The sequence below is a fragment of the Poecilia mexicana genome, unplaced genomic scaffold (genome assembly GCF_051168715.1).
Source record: "Poecilia mexicana isolate PSO_F unplaced genomic scaffold, ASM5116871v1 scaffold_8, whole genome shotgun sequence".
NCBI classification, from domain to species: Eukaryota; Metazoa; Chordata; class Actinopteri; order Cyprinodontiformes; family Poeciliidae; genus Poecilia; species Poecilia mexicana.
Window position 1 is genome coordinate 2362136 of NW_028263377.1, and position 17555 is coordinate 2379690.

Consider the following 17555-nt stretch of genomic DNA (forward strand, 5'->3'; position numbering starts at 1 on the left):
GAATTTTAGTAATCGAGGTACTCGAATCATTCGAGGAATCGTTTCAGCCCTAATCTCAAGTCATGCATCTATTCATTACTGTTTTTACTCGCTCTAACATAATGGAACATTTCCATCAGTTTCTAAAGATTCTTTGGAAAGTAGGACTGGTGCATAAATCCAACCACCGTTTTACTGCGTTTTAAGAAGTGTATGCTTAAAACACTTATTAAAACACAATGTCTCTGAAATACATGTTATGTAACAGTAATATAAAAATGATACATTTCATAATGTACAGGACTTAAAAATATTACAACAGGCAAAATGATCGTTGTATTAAAACAAGGGAGAACTGACTGATTCTGATTGATTAGTACATCCCCTCCTTTTTTATAATAATTTTTTCATTTAAAAAAAGAACTTAAACCTCTTTTAAAAGTTAATTTTAAATTAACCATCAACCAAAAAAAAAAAGAAAAGAAAATTCTGTATGATATGAACTTATGTACAACATTTTATTTGTATGCCATGTCCCAAATATTTCTATCTGGTTTCCTGGAAATCTTGATGCGAGTCTCTGGGAAACTAACAATTTTTTCTATGTAAATTTATGCATAATCCCTTTGTAAAACGTTTTTTCATAAATATGGGACTGCTTTCAAACTAACATCTCGTAACTCCCCCCTCAATACACAGTTTGTTCTAGCTTCTATATTTTTCTTCATTCCATAGCTTTCTTTCTCTCTTTTGGTCTTGCTGTTGAGCTTGTATGCAGAGATAACGTGGGCCAAACTGAACAGCTGTTCATTCTCCAATTAAAGCTCTCAAAAACTTATATTTTGTCTGCAGCAGTAGCAGCCGTTCACCTCTTTCTCTGTTTGTTCTCGCTGCCTTCGCTGCTGTGACCCGTTCTCGCACCACTCAGTCTTTATAATTGCTTCCATCTCCACTGTTTCAATGGTGCCCTGATTATACACATATATTCATTCTCCTTTTCTCTTTTTGTCTGGTGAGGAGGAAGGATGCTTGTTACCACAGCAACAGTAACTCCTGGGATTACACAAACCGTGACCACTTGCACTTTGTCTGTCTGTCTGTCTATCGCCTGGCATTAGGAACTCACACCTTGTCACTTCTAATGTCCTCCTGTGGTATAGATTGTTGAAAGTGTACATACCATACTTTAGCTCTAAAATTTCATTCATCAGGGAAAAACAGACCTTATATAAGAGACAAATGCAGAGTGAAATAAGGAACACCTGATGAATCACAGATTCAGAGCTCGGGTCAACAGGTGAACTGTTAGTCATGGACTCAGCTCTCAGGCCACAGTGGCATGAAGAAAACCGCTGAAAACAAACCTGTGTGTGTGTGAGAGAGAATCAACCTTGAACACATCATCTGCCCTCGGAAACATGGCAGAAGCATTATCATGTTGAGGGAATGCCCTTTCTTTTCTTTCATAAGTAAGCTAATCTATGGAAGAGGATTAGAGCTGCTGGGGAAAAAAAAAATCTGTCTATAGACCCAGAATTTATACTTTTGATCTCAGTTGATTATCTGACTTTAATCAATGGCCCTAATTATCTTCCGTTCTATTCAGAGAGGGTGCAAGATGGATGGAGCTAAAAGCAATAGTGGAAAATACCTGAGACTGAGGTGGAGACTGATGATATGAAAATATTTGAAAGAGTTCAGTGGGTTGTTGGGTGTTAAGACGGCATCTTTGGTAATTCTTAACTAGATCTCGATGCGGCTCCCTACATGTTCCTTCTTATCTCTCCAGTGAGCTGCAGCTTATTTAATATGCATACAATCAGTTTAAATATGCCTTCAGCAAATTCTAACCCAATATGCTTTTGTCTTCACTCCTGCCACAATAAGAATTTATCTCACATCATGCATTTTGCTGTTCAGAGCGAGGATTTGAAATGTATTCTGTCTGCTGCTAAAGTCTGGGATCAGTCTATTTCACAGCAATAAAGAAAAGATGACGATGAAAGAAAGAAAAGAGGGCGTCATAATTCACCAAAGAGCTTTCTTAATATCCTGCTCCTCTGTCAGGGAAATTTTCATCACTATGAGCAGCTTATAAATTTAGGCAAATAGAGTTAATACTCCTGAAATGATGTTTAATTCAAAGATAGCAACACTGTCGCTGTGCAAAAACACGGAAAGCATTTATTAAACATATAGTGATTTCAAATATAAATGGCTCATTTTACTCTTTGACAAATTAAACCACAAGTCATGACAAAAAGGGCAATGCTGCAAACTGCAGGGCATCAAGCAGAATATATTCAAGCTACTGAAAACCCTGAAATCAAATATAAACCACGTGTTCATGTTTGTGTTTTCTGCACAGGTGGGCGTTTGTTCTTACATAGGCAGGAAATGCACAGAAGTGTGTACATATTGCTGGAAAATATTATTTAAATTAATTCTGTTTCATCCACTCTGTTTCACCTGGTCTCCATCTTCACACACTCTCTCCTTTATTCAACCTTTCTCCACAATCTTTCCTCTCATGCCCTCTTCCCTGCTGTTGCCTCCCTTCTGTCTTTCACTCTGCTCAGTTTTACCTTTTCACTTTTAATCAGTTATCACCTGTCTTCTGTTTCTGCTTTCATCCTTACACTTCCTCCCCTGTAAATAAAGGGAAAAGGTTGTTTTTGGAGATCATATCCCTATGGTAATCTATCCTTTGCTGCTTTATTTCCTGAGTCAAAATGGCAGCAGTGCAAAGTGTTTGAGTTGGGTGACAAATTGGAAGAAAGTGAGATTTTCTTTGTGATGCACTCTTGAGCTTGAGATAAAGTAATTAGCATTTCATAAGTGTTTTATGTAAAAGTAATCATTTTTGTAGCATAAAACGTAGATTTTACAGCTCAGAGGAATAAGACAAGAATTTAAATTTTGCTTTGGAATAAAAAGTGGTGCCCTCAGAAATTATAGGGGTGGCCAGAACAGGCTAGTAAAAATATATTTTTTTCTTTTTACATTTTTGGACTAGAATGTTACTTGTGGGGCAAATAGGACTTTGATAGCTTTTTTTTTAACAATTGCTTTCCTCTTGATTATTTTACAATTAAGGCCATATTAGAGTGCTGAAAAAATGATTCTATCAAGTGATTTTCTTACCTGAGCTGAAGCTCTGCAGCCCTTCTTGCAGTGCCATGGGTGAAGAGTTGTAATTTCTATTTCAATAATCACTGAAGGATGCAGTGGATGATCTTACCATGGAGTACTAGTTTACTCTTTTGTTAAAGTGCATTTTTGGATAAAAAAAACAACAAAAAAAAACAACACAACTCCCACAACAAGCCGACAGCCTGGTAAACCACAACCCTCTGAAAAACCTGTAGACTTGCTTGCAGGTTTATGCTAAGCAGCTGCATTACTATAATTTTCATTCATATAAAGTACAATATGGACTTGTAAGATAAGTCCATATTATCTTACATATGGACTTATGTGTCCATCAGCTTCCTGAATGCAACATAGGTGATTTTCACCCGTGCTTTCTGTTTGTTTTTCTTCTGTAGCATATAGTCATAAATCAAATGACAGTGAAAATGTCATGAAAGGTTAGTGAACAAACGACTGGCTCTTCTGTTTTTGACATTTGCAAACAAATGTGAGAAATATGTTTTCTAGAATTTTACAAATCTTTGTCTCCAGCTTAAAGGCGTAAAGCATCAAATGGTGTGAGTTGCAGAAACAGGAAAATGTTTACATGTTCATATAGCAGAGAGTGGACATTGATTTTGCCTCTCTACAAATGAGACTGAGCAGGTCCATGTCTGCTAATGTTTTTGAATTGCTGCCAATGGAGATTTTTTTTTTCTGCTATTCTGAATCTGCTTAAATATTAACATGGAACTTCCCAAATTTGGGGTCAAGAGTCTCGTGTGTGCTTGACCCAATTCCCTGAACTGTAAAAGAAAAAACAAAATTACTAATGTTATTCACATTGTTATTAACTGTTAACTATTTTTCAAAAGCTTCTTAAAAAAGTAAATGATTATAATACTGGCTTAATTGTCTCATGCTGTGAAGATTACATTGAGAACCTTAAATCATTAAAAAGCTGGTCATACCTTTTAATTCTGACTCATCAGACCACTTGAATTGCTTCACACTCTCATTTCACACATCCGTCTGTCTTGTGCGTCATTCACTCAATCAAATCACCTGCTTCCTCAGTTTGTGAAGGATGGAAAAATAAAATACAAATTCTGCACTTCTTACAAAGAGAAAAGGATGTGAGTCATTCATTTATTCAACTTTGTCTGCAGCCAGTGTTATTAAACATTTCTGTTTCCTTTGGGAGATTATGATTCAGGTTTAAAGAAAATATGAGATTCAATGTGACTTTTAAAATAAAGCCAGTCAAGTATTGACATGGAGCCAGCAGGTCTATTCAGCATCACTGTTTGAGGCCAGTAGCAGGGCTGTGATCTGGTTACGTACTGTGCTCAGAGTGTTTTATATGAATTTGTCCTTCACTTTGCTCGTTGTAGCTTCCAGCCTACACATCTCTCTCCTTTCTGCCCTACAGTACTATTCTCATGTTCTCCATCTTATTCCAACTGTTTTATAAAGGTATTGATCGTCATATTCTCGTCTTTAGTAATAACTTATGAGCTCTATAGGCTAATATTTTTCTTTAGCACCCAAAGGCACCTACTTTGTTCTGTTTCCTCTAAATCTTGGCTTTGTTTCCAGTATTAAAGATGGCACCGCAGAGTAGCCTGTCTGAGGGTTATAAATCAGTTTTACTGCTTTGAATTTCATTACATAATGCTGCTGCCTTTTGATGGCTGCCATTTACGGTTTGCCATGCTGATTTGTTTTCCTGCCATATGTGCTTTCTAGGAACAAAGTCAGAATGATTTTTTTGTTTTTAATTATTACATTACTTGGCTGAAAATCAAATGTACACATTTTTTGGAAATCTATTTTTGAGGAAACATACATAAAAAAGGTAATCTAGCTTATGTGTTAGCAGAAGTGTTGTTCCTAAATAGAACACTTAGTGCACATATAAAAGTGGATAAAAACTGAAGGGATCAGTAATCAAATTAATTTATCAGTAATGCGTAGGGTCAGCAGACAGTCAGTGACACCAAATGTTTCTGTATAAAACATTTGGTGTCCAAAGTGCTGTTTTTAAGTGTAATGATGGAAAGTTGAGTGGAAGGAAAAAAGTGCAATTTAAAAAGTGTAGGTTAAACTTAAAAGGATTATGTAGATTACGTAGTGAGTTATAACACAGAGACATATCCAGGATATTTTGCTCTCAGCCACTCCTGAACTAGAGAACTGTCTCTCTTAGGCTAAAGAAAAAATGGACTAGACTGCTGCTTAGTGTTCCAAAGCCCTATTTTAAATAAAGAGTAAATGTTGCATCTAATTAGGAAATTCAGGTACAGGAACAAGAGTGGACAGACGCAAAACCCAAGCTGGTCCAAGGTGAAGTTTCCACAGTTGGTGATGGTTTAAAAACATCGCCAGTGCTGTTGTTGGTCCACTGTAGGTTATATAATTCAGTCAGAAGAGCCTTCTACCAGGATATTTTATAACACATTCCTATGCTGATTTAATTTTTCAGCAGAAAATTTTATGTTATATTATGTTATATATTATGTTAGTCAATAACATAATATGTTATGTTATTGACTACAGAAACAGCGTGTTTAAAGACCTGACATGGTGTGTTGCTAGGAGGAATTTGAGACACCAGATCCAACAATGCAGGTGAGCAGAAAGTTCCTTTGAAACCAACTTGGGCTTTCTCAATATATCAACAGAGAATCCATGCCATACTGCACTGATGCAGTAATTCTTTCTCAAGGAGTCCCAATCCAGCAGCGTGTGCATATACAATACAACACATGGAAATACCATTTGGAAGGCCCACATTTATGTATATTATTATTTATTAAAATTGACCCTATGTAAAAATCTATTGTTTGAGAAACTAAACTTTTCATTCTCTCTACACCACAATGGTGAGTGTTTATAGAAATAAATGCTTGTCTTTAGCAAATATAATGAGTAAGTTTTTAAATATTTAATTGCTCTCTTCTTTTAGTTTTACTACTGCAGACAAGGCTTAATGCTTAAATTTGTTCTCTTAGCTTACTTGTATCATATGATAACCCACAAGATGAATAGTTTTTAGTGAAAATGTCAGCTTCAAAGAAGCCCTACAGGGAAAAAAATAGCCAACACCCACATACCTAAATGTAGTCTCTATGACAGCAGGCAGTGTGTTGTTGCTTAGCTTTAAAATGGAAACAAGCCACAAGTAGTAAGAAGGCAGTCCTCCAAGCAGATCAGCCGTAGGTGTATTTACTAGAAAGGATACTTACTATTTTCAACCCAATAAATCTTATGCAAAATTAAGGCACAGTGTTAATAGTTAATGTTTTCCTGGCACCACCAGGACAGGCCAGAGTGAGTCTGGCAGAGGACTGCAAGCAGATAAATATGAATGTTATTTCTGTTTTTACTGTTTGACAGACAAGCGTTGCTAATAAGTGATGGACTAAATGAAAATGGCAACAACAGATGTAGGTTTTCTCAGTCCTCTGAATGTTTCCTTGATTAGATATTTTAAATATACGAGGTTTTAAGATGAGAGGCAGGAGATGTTGGCTTTTATTTATTTTTTATAAGGAGATCAAAGGTTTTTTAAAAAGAAAGAAGTTCACAGCCTGTACTATTTTGAAATAATGAGATACTATCTCAGAATAATGAGATTATTTATTTATTTATTTATTTATTTATTTTTAAATATGAGCTTCTATACAAACCAGACCTCTTGGACATTTTAAACATATTTTTAGGGCTTCTATTCATTTCCCTTTTGAGATTTAGTTGAATTGTTTTTCATCATGTGTCTTCTGACTTTGTTAATCAAAATTTTGGAGTCTCCCAGCCAGAGACAGGGATGTCATCCAATCACAAAGAACTCATCACGTATAATATGCCAAAAAAGCTTGTCAGCGACTATAAGCTGGACTCCTGTTCCCAATATTTTAGAAAACGTAAAATATGTATTCAAACTTCAGTTTAAAAAAGAAAACAGCATTTTTTTCTTCAATATATAGTACATAAGTGTTATTTTCAACATATTGTTGATTTTTTTTTTCCCTTTAAGGGCATCTTGATCTGCAGCTCAGTGAACAACGTGGTAGAAGATACCAATATCCTGGTCAATAAAGAGCATAAAAATACATGAGATGAATAAAAGGCCTCAAGTTATTAAATAAATATTAGAAAAAGATAAAACAATGGAAATATGTGTACCTTTAACATTTTCAGTGTAAATATCTGGCTGTAGGAATTAATATAAATTTGCCTTTTATGATGGTACTGGCATAAATCAGAAGCAATAGAAGAAAGTACTGCTTGTTTTAACTCTTTGATATTTCACCTTTTTCCTTTGTATAAAGACTGATTTTGGTTTTTGAGTGGGTTTAAGAAAAGGGAGTATAGTATGCAATAGTACTTGACTTTGGGTCAAGTCAACCTTTCATCAGTGCTCACCCTTATTTCAAGTCAACCATTGTGTTGTACAGATAGTACAACTCTGAAAGTAACTATGTGTTCTTTCTTTGAAAAATATGGAATGAGAGGAGGGCACCACTATTAGATGAAAACCAACTTTTTTCTAGGCTTTCTAGTCAAACAGAAAAACACTGTTCTGGGGGTGGACGTTTACACTTTTTTGCTGGAGAATACAGAAAAAGAGAAGTTCTTGGAAATCAAGCTTTGGTGAGGTGAAAATGACAGGAGGGTGACAGGATTCTTGGAGGATATGGTTAAAAAAAAACACATCCTAAACTTAAAATGGTCCATTTTCCCAGGTAAATTTTGCTTTTCTGAACCTTTAATTGGTGATGATAATGTTCACACAGCACTCATTAATTTACCTTTGTGTCCAAACAGCCAGTACAATACATTATCACAGTTTAAAGTTTAATTAGCATTTTTCCCCCAGAGCTGCTCTTTAAAGACACCTTTTGAACTGCAGCTCTACATTAAACCTGAGTAAATCTGTTCAGATGACATCATTTTCTCAGTCCAAATGAAACTCTCTATATACAGTGAGCATAACTTTTTATTTTAGGTCTGAAATGTGATGTTTGATACTAAATTTTGGAGAAACTTCCTAAAGGTTCTGATTTACATAATCATACACATTTATTTTTTAACTGGAACCTGTTCCTTATTTTTACTTTATAACATTTGTTGTGACCTTTCAAACTAAATATAAATCTGTGTGCACAGTTGAGTGAAAAAAATACGTTTATTTATAGTCTGCAATCAGTTTCCTACAGAGCACATATGCAAACAAAGTGAATTAAATTGTTGGAAAAAAAGAAAGAGTTGAAGCTTTATGTATTGCGTGATTCAGAAGTATATCCTTAAAAAATTACCTAAATAGAGTAATGATTTCATTTAACTAATATAGTTTTTAAAAAACTTAAAACATGTAATTATTTTGTTATTTAAGTTTGTTCATTCTTTGAAACAGAGCAGTATGGATTGATTGCATTGTTATCTTTACACAAATTTGAAGTAATATGACAAACCGCTGTTCTGGCTTTTCTTTAATCTATGATTGCAAAGAGTAGGTGTTTTTATAGATGAAGCTTTAACTTGTGTTAGTCAGCAGCAAGCCTACATCGCCACCTAGTGGGTAAATGGGTAGCATTTAATTTCTTTTATACAGACTTTGAGAACACAAACATTTTGCCTTCATTACTGTGTTATAAGCCTCTTTCTCCATTCACTTCCTGTATTTTATTTCTGTTTTCCCTTTTCTTCACAGGACAGCAGAGAGCCTCGGGACTGCTGCCTCAGTGAGTCTTTCACTTCTCCCTCCTGTACGCTCGGCGTTGACCTGCGTCGGGGCCGACGTCGATTCTCTGGCAACCTGCAGCTGCCCCCCTTGTCCTGGCGTCAGGGGGAGAGATCGAGAACACCAGACGAAGAGATCATGACGAGGCCGACGTCTCTGCCGTTTGGGGTCCCTCCCAGAATAGATATCACACCTGTGGACCCAGAATGGTTGGTAAACTGATGTTGCACAGAAACAAGCCGTTCCTTGCTGTTTTCAAATTCACTTCTAACTGAATCTGCTGCTGCTTTTCTGTCAGAAATGCCAGCAAGCTTCTTGGTTGTTAAAATATTGGAGTTTCACAGTTATTACCAGCATCCAGGAAAATACAATATACTTTTTCAGTATAGAAGGGGGAAGAAATACTAAAACTCTTTATATATATTTACAGATATTGTCCAAATAAGTAGCAATGCATCCCACCATGAGGTTGCAGCTGAATATGTTAGTATTAATTATCACGATTAATTTGTCAGATACACCCTATTACAATTCAATAGACAACCCTCTGTAAGGTTTATATATACAAATGTGCAAGTCAAGTAAGTTTTATGTGTGCAGCACATTTCAGCAACGAAGCAGCTCAAAGTGCATTACATCATAAAAACATAAAAGTAACATAAAACTGCAGCTTTGCAGCTTCCTTGATGGCACACACCTTTTCATTATTTCATTTCATTTCGGGTGATGTCTTTGTTAGCTTATCTTAAGCCACTCTGTAGCTAATTTAGCAACAGTATTAGTATCAGTGTGCAATTAAAATACACATTTTTGTCCAACTGTTAACTTCCTGGCTGATGTCTTAATATTTCTACATAATTATTTTGCAAATAGTGGAAAAAAGGTTTGTAGATCTTTTTATACAGTGTGTTTCAATATTTGATTTTCATCTGTATGTTTTGCACAGTGCAATATTTCTCGCAAAGCATTGTGTTATGCTAAAAACTAATTGTATAGGGACGTACTGAGTTTTGACAAATGATGAATCTCTTTATGTGAAGGTGCCTTTGGGTTGAGGAAATGATGTAGTACAGGGCTGTCAAATTTCACCAAGGGCCACTTCAGCATATTGGCCACCCTCAACGGGTCACATTGACGGTACAAATCAGGAGTGCATCCCTGCTAAAACACACCCCAGACAAAAGGTTGACTTCCCTCATTCAGTTCTGTAGAGGCTTATAATGAGTCAACGGTCCACCTTCTAAGGAAGGTGCATTCTTCCTTAAAGAAGGAAGAATGCATCTTCCTTCTCTAAGGAAGGAAGATGCATTCCTTCCTTAGAGAAGGAATGCATCTAAAGCTGCAGATGGTAGTTCTGGAAAACTAGACTTGGGCACCCCTAGCATAAATGTATACAAATACAATGTTAAAAATAAATTAAACACCACCTCATATTGTTAAATAACTGATTTTATGTATTGACATTTTAAATATTACATTTGAGTTTCCATGGATGTAAAATTACTGCTCAGTTTAAAAATTACAATATTTAAATCAGTGTTTAAAGGTAAGCAAACAAATAATAAAAACAAGTCACATTGGCAGACATTATAGACTTTACGCAAAGATTTAGTCTCAGAGGCAACTGAAACCAATGAATTAAAAAAATCCTTTCTGAATATCATCTCATGGTCTCTGAACTAAATGCGTCTTTCTGACCGGGAGCTGACAGCGTGTTGAAGAGTTATGGACCAGACGCTTTGGAGCGTCTGGTTAGGAAGCGCATTACAAACCTTTGGTTGAAATGGCGCGTTAAATTCAAGTCTCCATTACAGACCAGAGAAAACTAAAGAGAATGCAACGTTGTGTTAATCCATTTGAGGAGCTGCAGACGTAACATCTGTCCGTTTCGGAGAAGCGGAACCACGCAAAAAAAATAAAATAAAATAAAATAAATCCTGGTGAAAGCGCACACCGGACCGCTCATGGTAAAACACTCACAGAGTTGAGTTGATCTGTTTGGATCAGACAGATCCAACTAACTGATGAATTAGCGCAGATTTGTCTGCAGATGGGGACCAGGAGGAAGTGCGTTCAGACCCCAGCAGGTGAAGTGATGCTAATTTAAGTGAAGTTGCTTAATCAAGATAACGCCTTGCGCGACCTGTGGGCCTTGAGTTTGACACGTGCATTATGCCATAGAACTGCCAATTGGCCTACATTGAAGTCGATTGGCAAATGAACCATCACGAAAGACGAAGGCTCTTATTGTCTCACTGCACCCCAAGAGATGCATAACCTACAAAAACTGTTTCTGTCTGGTTTCAAACCAGAGACCTTTTGCATGTAAAGCAAACATGATAACCACTACACTACAGGAACTGAACTTCTCTGCTTTGTTTCAGTTTGAGGTTCCAAAGTTGATGATGTGAGATGCAACGCATGAAAATTTCAACCGAGGCTTGCGCTCAGATGCCTGGATTCAGAGTACAGACCATGACACCACAGAACCTTGTTGACCTTTAACACCTGTGATGAATAGAACATAGTAAAACTGTTTCTGTCTGGTTTCGAACCAGAGACCTTTTGCGTGTAAAGCCAACGTGATAACCACTACACTACAGGAACTGAACTTCTCTGCTTTGTTTCAGTTTGAGGTTCCAAAGTTGATGATGTGAGATGCAACGCATGAAAATTTCAACCGAGGCTTGCGCTCAGATGCCTGGATTCAGAGTACAGACCATGACACCACAGAACCTTGTTGACCTTTAACACCTGTGATGAATAGAACATAGTAAAACTGTTTCTGTCTGGTTTCGAACCAGAGACCTTTTGCGTGTAAAGCCAACATGATAACCACTACACTACAGGAACTGAACTTCTCTGCTTTGTTTCAGTTTGAGGTTCCAAAGTTGATGATGTGAGATGCAACGCATGAAAATTTCAACCGAGGCTTGCGCTCAGATGCCTGGATTCAGAGTACAGACCATGACACCACAGAACCCTTGTTGACCTTTAGTAAACACCTGTGATGAATAGAACATAGTAAAACTGTTTCTGTCTGGTTTCGAACCAGAGACCTTTTGCGTGTAAGGCCAACGTGATAACCACTACACTACAGGAACTGAACTTCTCTGCTTTGTTTCAGTTTGAGGTTCCAATGTTGATGATGTGAGATGCAACGCATGAAAATTTCAACCGAGGCTTGCACTCAGATGCCTGGATTCAGAGTACAGACCATGACACCACAGAACCCTTGTTGACCTTTAGTAAACACCTGTGATGAATAGAAAATAGTAAAACTGTTTCTGTCTGGTTTCGAACCAGAGACCTTTTGCGTGTAAAGCCAACGTGATAACCACTACACTACAGAAACTGAACTTCTCTGCTTTGTTTCAGTTTGAGGTTCCAAAGTTGATGATGTGAGATGCAACGCATGAAAATTTCAACCGAGGCTTGCGCTCAGATGCCTGGATTCAGAGTACAGACCATGACACCACAGAACCCTTGTTGACCTTTAGTAAACACCTGTGATGAATAGAACATAGTAAAACTGTTTCTGTCTGGTTTCGAACCAGAGACCTTTTGCGTGTAAGGCCAACGTGATAACCACTACACTACAGGAACTGAACTTCTCTGCTTTGTTTCAGTTTGAGGTTCCAATGTTGATGATGTGAGATGCAACGCATGAAAATTTCAACCGAGGCTTGCACTCAGATGCCTGGATTCAGAGTACAGACCATGACACCACAGAACCCTTGTTGACCTTTAGTAAACACCTGTGATGAATAGAAAATAGTAAAACTGTTTCTGTCTGGTTTCGAACCAGAGACCTTTTGCGTGTAAAGCCAACGTGATAACCACTACACTACAGAAACTCATGCTCTTTGTAGTGTTCCTGGTAGATGATCCACATTTTGTTAGAGACTAATGTCTGATGGGCATGGAACAAGGTCAAATACTTACACCACAGATCCTCTCAGAGAGCACAGTAACTTGGTGAACAAACTGTCAGACTTATACTTGTGCCTAATTTCACATTACAGTCCATAAACTAAGCCTGGGATCACAAAAATTGTCTTGAAGATGTCATTAGCAGAGACAAATGGTTCTACAGAGACTTGGCTAAATGGCTAACAAATAAAATCAATACAAATAAAAAATGGTTCAAAAATAAAATTAACACATTAAAATAAAAAGAAATATCTCTGAAGTACAATCAACACTTGAAAATTAAAAATGGTTCAAAAATACAATCAACACTTCAAAATACGAAATCTCTGTAAAATAAAATATTATGTATGTTGTTTTGAAAAACATTGGAATATAAGCACTTTTATCAAAACTTCATTGTGGTAAGATCATGTAAGTTCTTCTTAAATCCATGGAAACTCAGTAGTTTGTAAGGTAGGTGAGTTAGCTCAGCAGGTAAGAGCACCGTGTTGGTAATGCTGAGGTCGTCGGTTCAAACCCCATATGGGGCAATTCATGTCTAAGGTCTTTCAGACAGTCAACCTCCAAAATAAATAAGGGTTCAAAATCAACATGTTACAATAAATAAGGGTTCAAAGGTAAAATGAACACTTTACAATAAACAAGGTTTCAAAAATAAAATCAACACTCCAAAATAAATAAGGTTTCAAAAATAAAATCAACACTCCAAAATAAATAAGGTTTCAAAAATAAAATCAACACTTTACAATAAATAAGGTTTCAAAAATAAAATCAACACTTTAAAATAAAACATGGTTCAAAAATAAAATCAATACTTACAAATAAAAATAAAATCACTTTACAATTAAAAATTTTTAAAATTTATTTTTGAACCATTAAAGAATGGTTCAACATCTCAAAATTAAAAATGGTTCAAAAATAAAATCAACAGTTCAAAATGTATAATGGTAACTGTTTCTGTCTGTTCAGTTCATAAACTAAGCCTGGGATCAAAAAATGTATTGAAGATGTCATTAGCAGAGACAAATAGTTCTACAGAGTCTTGGCTAAATGGCTAAAAAATAAAATCAATGCTTACAAAAATAAAATGGTTAGGAAGCACATTACAAACCTTTGGTTGAAATGGCGCGTTAAATTCAAGTCTCCATTACAGACCAGAGAAATCTAAAGAGAATGCAACATTGTGTTAATCCATTTGAGGAGCCGGCAGTTTATCTTGAGGAAATAAATGACGATGCAAAAGTTAATCAGACTGTAACATCCGCCCTGACACCAACTCACACGCATCTTCATTCACAATCTTACTTGTAAATCGATTTTTCTTTTCTTGGACGTTTTGATGTTAGCTTGTCGATGTCTCAGTTTTATTCGCTGGGAAAATCAATAAGCAGCTTGAGGTGACTCTGCTGCTCTCTAGTGGCGAGAAGCTGTAATGTTGGCTGGTAACAATCGGAATGCATTATGGGAGATGTAGTTTGTAGTCAATTCGTGCTCAAAACCTATTTTAAGTGAATCATTGGCCTATAAAATGCTGCGGGGGAGGGGCCACATAAAATGACATGGCGGGCCATATGTGGCCCGCGGGCCTTGAGTTTGACACATGTGATCTAGTATGTAAAGGTCAATGGTGGATGACCTTAGAAACATTTAGTCATATTATTTGCAATTAACTCACATTTTTTCACTTTCTTCACAATGTTCCCACCCCACTGGAGATTATGCAATGGCCTTTGAGAGAATATTATTATTATTATTATTATTATTATATGTATCTCAGTCACTGAATTACATGTCTAGACTGTCTAAATATATTTTTGTCGTCCACTGTGTGAAGTTGTAGCACATAAAATCTAGTTTTCAATCGGATATTGTGTCAATACAGTCCTTTTTCACCTGCATTGATGTGGTGATGATGACTGCGAATCATTATCTGGTGATAGTCTAATTGAAACCCTCAGGAGTGTCCCATCAGTAAACCTGAATGTGTGTTAAGTGATTGCAGCTGCAGTCAACTTGTGCTTTGCTAGAAGTGTTTAGATATATGGATGTAGATGGAGAAAATAGTAAGTCTTTATGGGAAGCAAGTTCTAAATGTTTTTACTTGGATATAAATCTGTGTGCGTCTGACCTTAGTAAACATGGAAGTATGTTTGAGACATAATAGGTGGGGTTTTTTATTGATTTTTTTTAGTCTGGATCAATCAGTCCTTTTTCTTTTTAAGATTGGTTTAGCCCTAATGGGCTTTAATGAGCAGTGACTTGACAGGAAAAAGGGTGGAGAGATCAGAGGAAGACGTGCTTCAAATGGCTTGAGACCAGGAATCGAACCAGTTGATGATATGCCGGGAATGTGCTGATTTTATACAATGTGGGTTCCACAAATAAGCAGCTGCCTTTTTAATGGTCATTACTAGGTCATTTTTCCTGTGCAATTTTTCTTCACTTCATTATTATAGACGGCGGTGTAAGTAATCAAAACATCCTTAAATTTAACTTATTGAACCTGTGAAAAAATGAGACAAATAATCATAGAATGAAAAAAATTAGGAGTGTTTCTATACTGATTGTCCAAAGAACTGCAGTATCTCTTGTAACCAGTAGAGTGCAGTGTGATAACGCACACACGAACCAAAGTCAGTTTGAAGTTGAGAGGTTAGAAAGATGTGTGAATAATCATGGATTATTTATTCCTAAACCAGTTAGTTTTTGATGTCCTAATGGTTGGTTTCTTGAAGTCATGTTTCAAATAAGGATATGAAATAATTCTTCTTTTTCTAATCCTACTTGTCAGTAGTTGTTTTCACATATAGTTATGTTTTTTCTTTCATTTTTAACTCATCTAAAAAAAAATTTTAAGTTATGTCACCATTCGTTTTTTTTCTCTGTTAACAGTGAGTTAATTGGTCTGAGTACGAACTGCTCTGACAGCGACAGACTTTATAGCAGGTGAGGTGCATGTTAGTGGTTTGGTAAACCTGTTGTGCAAATGCAGATGTCTCTTTTGTGTGTGCTTTGCTCCCTGCCCACCTGTCTATTTTTAGGCCATTAAAACCTCATGTAACATGTGAATGTACCTGTGTGTACAGAGCACCACAGGACTTGGCGGATTAAGAGCCATCTCACAAAGTCCCATTAAGGCATCGCTGCAGCAAAATGTAGTGGTTAACAGGATCTGTCTCAGGACTCGTATGTAAAATGACTCTGTTCACTTTGTGAAGTCCTTGAGCATGTTAGCATTTTATGTGTATTCTACTGTGTTTTCAGGCAGAGTACCCTCCGATCCCTCAGCTGGATTTCTCCTTGCTCACTTTATTGAACTGGCTTTGTCGATGTTTAGGTTTGGGAGGAGGGAGCAAGAAGTTATTTTGGGATTCAATTATTTTCCTGCTGATTTACACATTTGTTTCCGAGCTAAAATCAATTGTGGATCTGTGTGTGACTTTGCGTATTTATGTCTCTTAGAGATAAGCTTGTATTTGTGTGGAGGGTGCAGAGATGTTGGACCTTAAGGGCGAAGAGAAATATAAACACAACAGCAGAAAAAGACGGTACTGCCTGCAAGACAGACTGTCATAATGTCATCTCTGCTGGATATAGTCATATTCAATAAATTAGAATATGCGTTCCAGTAGGTATTAAACACACTTTTCATTAAGCTCACATTTCTGCACGGTTTTTAATTGCTCTAATACCGCCTACATGTCATGTTTTCAATAGCTCAAAGTGGAAAATCATCAAAATTAACAGCAACAAAAGCTTAAGTTTATCAGTCTCTGAGTTATTAATATACAAAATGTGTTTCAATTAGTGAACTGACTTACTGGAGTACATAAACTTTTCAATCATATTAAAATTTGACGATTGCTGAATATCTAGCATATGAATAGATATCCTTTGTTACATTAAAAATGCATAAGTCTTTCACGTGGAAAAATTGAGGTTGAGTCTTTGAGCAGAGTCAGAAGTGTTGGTAGCTTCCATTTTTGCCCCTTAAATGAGAAAATGTTAATCCTGAATTACGTTTAGAAACATTAAACACTTAAATGATAAATCTAATTTCTTTTGAATGTAGAGAAAGCATAAGCAGTCATAATGGCCATGCCATGTGTTACTGCTCAACACTTTTAAATACTACCTTTCTTTGCACTGCTGTCATCTGTCCTTGTTTGAAAAACGCTATATGTTTTCAGCACTGGTTGATTATGGGTGGTGATGATGACTAGCTAAGCGATGCTCCAGTGTAGCTCATCACTGGTTACAGATTTGTGGAGCATTGTATTTGGAAGTTAATATTTCATGCCATTATAAACCAATTTTTTTGTTAGTGTTTCGGTTTCCCTCCTGATTGGAACAGAAATGGTCATACTTTATGGTTTTAAGTGGATGTTTCACCTTGGAATGTCCATACAAATTTAACAATGTCAGAACTTTAAAATAGGTGGATTTCTACCTCTATTAAAACACAGTGAGGTATTGTATTGCAAGCAACAGATAGAATGTGGTTTTTCATTTAGCATGTACAGGTAAAGTTAAAAGTTAGAATATCTTGAAATTTCTTTAATTATTATCTTTGTGTTTCATTTCCGTTTGTTATGTTTGCATCTTCTATCAAGTATACTTTTTTTTGCCTGCAGTTTTTGACCAATAAATAGTAGTACTTTTATCTTCTGTTGAGAAAGCCGCAAACATCACTCAGATGTTTCTGGGCAGCCAGTTGCAAAGCTCGGATGAAGAAAAGGAGCGATTTTAAAATTTTTCTTTTTTT